General features: G+C 33.7%; 1 pseudogene; it reads left to right on the top strand.

Moving 5' to 3' along the window:
• The window catches only part of LOC101560664, a 14,524-nt pseudogene that overhangs the window by 1,386 nt on the left and 4,573 nt on the right, over positions 1-8,565 (top strand).

Genomic DNA, 8,565 nt, shown 5'->3' on the forward strand with positions numbered 1-8,565 from the left:
ACACTCACAATCCTATCACAAACCTTTCTACCTTCAGCTGGATGAGGGCTCTTTTCTCTCTGAAAGAGACAGCAGCAAGCCAACTACTTGGGAACAGAAAGAAGCCTTTGCAAGCTACCAACACCAGCTAGTGACTTAATCTTGGACTTCCTGGTGTCTAGAACTGTGAGAACACAGCTTTCTTTTCTTAGAAATTTGCCAGTAAATGGTATTTGCTTTTAGCAGTATAAATGGACAAGTACATCTAGTAGGCGAGATTGTCAAACACAGCAGATGATTTCTTAAATGTTTTTTGTGTGTGTGATTCAAAAGAAAACTAATCAAAGCTGTAGCCGGGACACACTAGTGGAGAGTCTGTCTAACATGTGAGAGGTCCTGGCTTTGATCCCAAACTCTGTAAAAAAGGAAGAAAAGAAAATTAATCAAAATTCTGAAGCGTTTTGGAGCTGTTTTAGAATGAAAACTCAACTAACATTTGCATAATCCTTATATTTTAGGTAACAGATTAAACTCTTCTTTACTTGTTTCACTGTATATGAAAAAATCATGATTATTTAGTGAAATACATAGAATTTCCAAAGTTTTCAATAGAAACTAAATCCCTGGAGATACACTAGGGGAAAGTGTCAGAAGTTTTAAATGAAGTATATTCTTCTACGGGGAGGGATGAGATTTGATAGCATGTTAAATTTTATTAGAAAAGTCCTTCTGTAATTTTTCTCAACATAGATTAGCCCTAAATACTCATTTCAACTTTTTAAAAAAATTTAAGAAGAGAGAGACATTCAAAATAATTACTTGAAGATCTATCTTCATTTTGAAAGTTGATCTTCATTCTGTTTATTGCTGTTAAAGTGTACTGATCAATTTATATCACTATAAGTTTAGTTACTATCTGATTTATTATTTCCTTCCTCTTACACATGGAAAATATCTTATATAAGGAGAATAATTAAGTATGTACTGATACAAGGAATGCATGGATCATTACTGAAAGCATTAACAATTGATTTTTAAATAAATTGATAAGATTGAGTATGAGAAGTGTAATGGAAAAGGTATGGGGAAATATTCCCAATATCATTATAGGATATTAATTAGACAGTTGTTAAAATAATTAGCATTATAGTTTTCACACCAATATTCCAATACTTATTTCATTAGTTATATAATTAAATTCATATATAAATTTAAAATATATATATTTAATCATTCCTTTGTGGGACTTGATCAGGATTTTTAAATTAACTTGACTTACGTCTTATCACCTCTGAAGAATACCAATCAGGATAATTATAAGTTTAAATTTAAATTTTTCAGGTTTCCAATGTTTATGATCATGTAAATTATAACATTCATTTTATTACTCACATTGACAAAAGGAACTTTATTTTCAAAGGCATTGCTTCAATACTGCTATTTAAATGTGTTTAAGGAAAGAAAGGAATCCATAACCGAAACCTAAAGCAAAATTAGAGAATTTTTTCCCAATTTCTCATTTTCTTTTTCACCAAGAAAATGTTCAAATGTTTATTTCCCCATGAAAACATTTATAGTTTCATTCAATCTGCCTCACATCCATACATCGTCCATACATGATGGTTGTGGATATGGAATTAGGACCCCGAATGTCTGGCCTCTGTCCCTTCTCGAGCACACAAACTAACTTTAGGCCACTTATTTATGTCTCTAGCCTCATATGTAAATATAAACTGGAGAATTAAAGTAATTCCTGCATGTAATTTAGGAAGATACAGTTTGTTGAACCACCAAAAGACTGAAGACGAAATCCAACACAGAGTGAGAATTTATTCCAATAATTATGCATAATTCCATATATTGGAGCCTTACTATACATCAGGTTGTATGCCAAAAAAGATTTAATGAGTTAATTCATTAATATATGTGCATTTATATGCTTATGAATGTTGACTTTACAATAATTTTACAGATGGTTAAATAGATCAGAACATTTAAGGAAATTGTAATAGTCCACATGTTTAAAAGATAATTAAAGCAAAATGAAGGCCAAAAGACCTAGCACTGAAACATGCCATTTCTAGAACTATAAAGCAACTGATGATTTTGACTTGCTAGCCAAATTAACCAAGTTCAAAATATTTTCAGGTATAAATATGTCCCTTCCAAGCACATCTATTGCAGAAAGAAATTCTCTCTTTTTCCTTGTTCTTTCCATAAACACTTCAAAACAAATTAAACAGTAAAGTAAAATGCAATCCTTTAATCAACCCTAGCATTCACTTATTGCTGTTTAAATTGCAAAGCAATAGGGATTATCCCTTTAATATTTAATACTTTCATATATCTTCTCCAGAAAAATCTCTCTTCCTAACTCTGTATTTCTTCCCTGATAGTTTATTGCTTTTGAAAATTTATTGTACCTTATTTCTACCAGATGTACCATTTTGACCTTAAAAAAGAGAAGAGCCAAGCCTAATTTCAAATAAAAATATTGCAACATCGTTTATTTTTACTGGTCAGTGTGATCCACCATTAAACATGCCCACTCTGTGTTTATACTTTTGAACTTACTTTACTTAATAGTAAGCATTTAAAATGACTCCAAATAGCCTATATTTTTATTAAGCTATACAAATTACTGTAGAAAAGACAAACTCTACCCTGCAACAAATGCATGTGGTTACTATATCATGAGAAAATAATGCTTTCATAGATGTGCATATACTAAAATATAATTACCATGGAGGCGAGGACGTTGTTTTCTGTGATGTGTTTTTGCACTTCCAGGAGATGCTTCAACATTGGCTCTAAAAGATCTGTTGGTTGTTCTCAACAAATTTATAAAAAACTTTTTTAAATTAATTAATTGTTTGATACAGGGTCTTGCTATGCAGCTTGGCCTCGTAGTGATCCTCCTGTCTCAGCCTCTGCAGCATGGGCGGACACAGACCACAGAGCTCTCTCCCCAGCCCTCAACAAATATTTAATGAGTGAATACCAAGTGAAAGGAAGACTCAGGGAAGGCTGAAGCAGTGAGCATGCGTAATTTGGTTGATTGTGCAGGAGCAAGACAAACCTGATTTAAGGTAGCTTCAGCTCTTCCAAGTGGGGAAAAAACTACTGTTTCCTGACCAGACTTAATGTGAGTGGGAGTAATAGAAATTTGTAACTCAAACCAGCGTCTCTTCCCAAGGGTTTCTTGATATTTGGAAAGATAAGAATTGGCATGTTTGCTGTTTGAGAACCTTGGCAGTTAAGAATTTACCATGCCACTTTTGGAGATGTAGTTTAAATGTATGTATTAATCAATGAAAGATGGAACCTAAAAACTTGGGAGGTTTTTTGGTTCTTTTTCCTCATTTTTCTCTTCATAACCTGCCGTCTTAATAAATTCAGACCAATTTTCTACCCTAAAACAAAACAAACCAAACAGCAACAAATACCCACTTATACATGGGTATATAATTTAACACCAATATTCAATCTCAAATAGGCCCATTCCTGCTGCCGTGCTATAGTCAGACACCTCAATTCTTACAGCGGAATGTCTTCTGTCTAATTCTCTGCCACACTGGCAGGTTATTATGAATGTGATCAAGTAGTTTATAGGGCGCTGTTCTTGACAAGAACATTTCGAGAAAAGTAGGGAGTTAAAGAGCAAATGCTACATTTGTAGAGCTCAAATGCTGCATTATAAGAGCTCTTCTGGGAAAAAAAATCGGCAAGAAATTCCACACCAATTATGCCTTAGACATGACATGGAACTGGTATTTTCCAACAACCATGGATATTCTAAATTTTAAGTCCCTATAGAATGTGAAAAAAATACGATTACACATTTTTTATGTGGAAATTTAGAAATCAAACCGTATATAACCTTGTACCAGGACAGTCCTATGATATTATTTTTCTTGTTTCTTGCTTTCTTTTATTACCTTTTTTTTTTTTAACAAACATTTACTTTAAAGAGAGTATAGTAATAATTGACAGACAGTGATGTTAAGCTCAACTGCATCTGTTACAGGGTAATAATATCATTAAGCTTCTCTTCTGGAGGGTTAACAACTAAAGTTTGCAGACCAAAAATCAGAGAAAAACAAGGTCTACAAGGATAGTCTATATTTGACCCTTGCCCTTCAAGGTCAGTGAGGAATCAGGACGTAAGAGAACCTGTGCTGTGATATCCTGTAACTCAGGATATATATATATATATATACAAAAAAAATAGTTAAGATAGATATACAGCTACTTTCTCTTAGTTCAATGAGAAGAAACGTGTGTGCTAATATTTTTAGATAGGAGATGATGTCTGCACCTTGTACTGTGAATGACTACTATGAAGACAACAATATGCAATGTATTAATTATTGCAACTGCCCTACTAGCCTGTTTTGAATCTGTCTCATTGCTATTTCTTTCTAATTAAAATTAATAAAATTTTAAAAAAGAAATTCCGCACCAATGTTAGTCTTTCCTTGAATTAATGGGACCAGCATGATGAGCTTACTCATAGACTGTGTCAGTGTCCCTAGGTGAGGAAAGGTGACAATTCGAAGTGGAGGTCAATTCCATATTTATAGATATTCTCCCAAGGAGGGACCAGAGGTGAGATGATCAGAGCTACCATGCATAGCATCTTACAAACCAGTGAGGCAGCCTAGTAGAGCAGTCTTGGAAATATAACAAGCTGGAAGTCTATACAAATGAGATGTCTTTGCTCCTTATATCAAATTCATTACACAAAGTCACAATTTCCGTCCCTGTCTAGAGAGACACAATCTAGGATAAATTATAAAAAGAGAGTCATGGGATGACATTCTCCCAAAACTACTGATGAAAACTATCTTCCATTCTGTTCTCCTTAAGCAGAGCTTCTGGAGACATTGGTCTTTGTCACTGAGCATTCTGAGGTGCACATCACCATGTTATAATCAGGGATTGTTGACATGCTTGCCCTTGTTCAGTTAAAATTGACTAGTAAAGCACTAAGCTATCTTTAATGCCCTTTGAATTTCCTGTTTGACTCTGGGCAATAACTCAGAAAAGTGAGCATTTGTAAATTTTAGCAAATATCACAGAAGCTAGAAAATGAGTAATCCAGCCGATGAAGGTCTGGATGGGGCACTTATATTTGCATCATGCAAAATGAACACCTTCCTGCCTCAGGCTCTGCTCTTTCCATTTTTACGGGGGACCTCTGTCTTTCTGTCTCTTGCTCTGTCCTCTGTGAGTCATCTGAGCTTCCTTTTCAGAGAGGGCACTCACATACCTCCACCTGGACTTCATGGTCACTATGTGTCAAGCGCTTTCTTTCCTCCTTCCAATACTTGGCTATATTTACAATTATTTATGTCCTTTGAAAATATTACTTGTTTTTCCAAATTTAGTATTAAATATATGCTCACTGAGTGCATTAACTTTACCTTGTTTATATCTGCATCACTATTCCCAGAAATGGGGAATAAAATAGAAAACTGAGCAGATTTAAAATAAATGTCTGCTGAGTGCATATTTGAGTGCAGCTGTAGAGCAGGATCATGCCAACTCTAGCTTCATCTTTTATGTGGACATTATAAGTATATGTGCCACATAAGGACTCTAGGATCACTTCCTCTTTACCTGGTTTATCTTCTCAGAGAACAATGTGGGTCTGTGGCAGTGCTTCCCATCCCATCCCAAGGATTCTTTCATACCGTTAACTGTTCAGCCCATGTCCTCTTTATCTCTCTTCAAATCATAAGTTCATCAAAGCCTGGAAACAGTGAATTGTGTCTTACATATTCGCCACCCATAAACATATTTGCTTGCTTGCTTCTGTCTTTCTTTCCTTTTTCCTTTCTCTTTCTTTCTTTCCTTCTTTCTTTTTCTTCCTTCTTTCTTTTTTTTAATTGGATACAGGTCTCATTATGAAGTTCAGATTCATAGTGGTCCTCCTATCTTAGCTTCCTCAAAACTAGAATTACAAACATGCACCTCCATGCCAAAATCTGGGGTTGGCACAGCATGCAAGACAAGGGATCAAACTTGGGGCCTTGTGTTTTCCACATAGGTGCTTAGACTGCTGAACTATTTCCCCAACCTTCCTTCCTTTATTAGTACAATTGTAACCTCCTGTGTGTATGTTAAGCTTTGGAGATATATTTAAGAGGTTTTGTTTTGTATATGAATAAATTTTAATTGTTTATTTTGAAAACTGAACACGAGATGGTGTGAAATTATAATTCTTAGAGTAATAAAGTCAAAAAGTTTAGAAAAATTTCGGAAATAAGACTGTGCTTTGGTTGGTTGATACTATGTGAAAGTAAATTTGTACAGTTAATTTGAGTGATTTTCTTAAACATGCACAAGTGTGTTTTATATGTAAAATATCTATCTGCACATTATGCACACTAGTACATGGCTCTGAACATGTCTATAGCATACATGGGTCTATTTATGTATATACTTATGTATGACGAGAGCTGATCAGTAAATGTGACCTTTCTTACCTCATATTGAGAAGCTTGATGAAGAAAAGTGATGCTGTTCATTCCCACCTTCACCAGTGCCACCCTCTATTAAAATGTTGACCACTTTCATAAAAATACAAAAGTCAGCTCAAACTGTTTACTTTCATATCCTTAGTGTTATTGATTTCTAACACTCCATATGTTGTCTTTTGTACTTTTGAAGATAAGAGGTAATTATTGAAGAAATGGATCAATAAGAGATTCAGGCGCTTATGAGTGTATCTCACTGCCTGAAGTGCCGTTGCTGAAGAAAACAAGTCATTAACATGTACTTTTCCTGGGAAAGAAAATTAACTAAAGGCAGTATTCTGGAAAACCGGCTGAAATTTACTTCATATGCTGAATAATACCTGATGGACAAAACATTTTTAAAATTTCAGGAATCATACCTAACAGGACAATAAAGTCTAAGGAAAACTTTGAGAGGAATTGTGATTCTGAAATATCCCAAATGTCAGTTATTTCCAAGTATTCATGTTGGAATGTCCTGTAAGCATACTAAAATAGGAGATATAACAATGTTTCATAGTTATCTAAACTGAATTGTATTCATGCTATATATTTATCAGCTATTCAATTATTTATCAAAGCAATTGACCTTTTAAAATGATCAAAAATGTCTTCTTTTGAAAAAACAAAATCAAAACCAAACACCCATAAAATACTTTTCCATGTCCAGGCATTTTCTTTTCAAACTGTTGGTTATTCTTTGCTGTATAATTGCTTTTTACTATGACATCACAGGTGCTGCTTCACTGTGACGCTGCCCCTATGACTGAGGGTTTCATTCATAAAATTTTTGCTCACATCTATGTCAAGAGTTCCACCTATTCTGTCTTCTAGCAAATTTAGTATTTCTGTTCTAATATTTAGATATCTATACATTTTTATTTTAATTTAGTACAGTGTGAGAGACATGTGTCTTGTTTGACATATGGAAATCCAGTTTTCTTAAAACCATTTATTAAGGAGGCTTTCTTCCAGTAAAATTATTGGATTTCTTGTCAAAAATAAAGTTGCTGAGTATGTTTGGATTTGTTTTTGTTTCTTGTAATCTGTTCCATTGTTCAGAAGTTCTGTTTATTTTTCCCTGTTCCATGATATTTTTATCACATTTGTTTTGTAGTGTAATTTCTCATCAGAGGTTGTGATGTAGTCTACCTTGTCTTTGTTGCCCAGAATTGCTTCTGCTATTCTATGTCTCTTTTGATTTCAAAAGAATTTTAGGATCATTTACTCTAATTCTGTGTGATATGCCATTGGAATTTTGATATGGATTGCATTAAATCTGCATAACTATTTTGGAATTTTGGACATTTCATTATATTTGTTCTTTCTACCCAAGAGCAAGTGATATCATTTCTTTCTTTCATGCTCTTTGTTATTTGTTTTCAGAATAATTTTCAATGTAAATGTCTTTTACTACCTGTATTATTTTGACTCCTGAGTATTTCATTTTTTTGACACTAGGATTAAATGCATGGTTTCCCCACTTTTAATCTCAGTAAGTTTGTTAATTATATATGAGAACGTTATTGAGTTTTGAGTGTTGACTTTGTATCAAGCTATGTGACTGAATTTGTTTATTAAATATAGAAGTCTTTTAGTGGAGATTTTGGGATCTACTATGTGGAATATCATGTCATCCAACTGTACATCAGACAAAAGTCTAATATCTAGAACATGTAAAGAACTCAAAAAAATCAGAAACCCCCCAATCTAAAGATCCAATCCAAAAATTAGTTTATGAAATTAATTGACATTTCCCAAATAAAGAAGTGCAAACAGTAAAGAAGTATATGAAAATATATTCAACATCACTGGTCATTTGAGAGGTGCAAATTAAAATATCATTGAGGTGCTGTCAGTCAGGACTGCAGTTGCTCTGCATATGACAATATAAAATTTTGAGTAGTTTTCAAGAAAGTCAGTCCTTTTGAATGCAACATTTAGTACCAGAAAATCCTTACTTCTCTTCAGATATGAAGATGTCATTGACATGAATGATGTTCTTTTTGCACCAATCATGTAAAGCAATGTAAAGATGTATATAATATATAGTACAGGACCTAAT

This window comes from Octodon degus, unplaced genomic scaffold (genome assembly GCF_000260255.1).
Source record: "Octodon degus isolate 3935 unplaced genomic scaffold, OctDeg1.0 scaffold00011, whole genome shotgun sequence".
Taxonomy (NCBI): Eukaryota; Metazoa; Chordata; class Mammalia; order Rodentia; family Octodontidae; genus Octodon; species Octodon degus.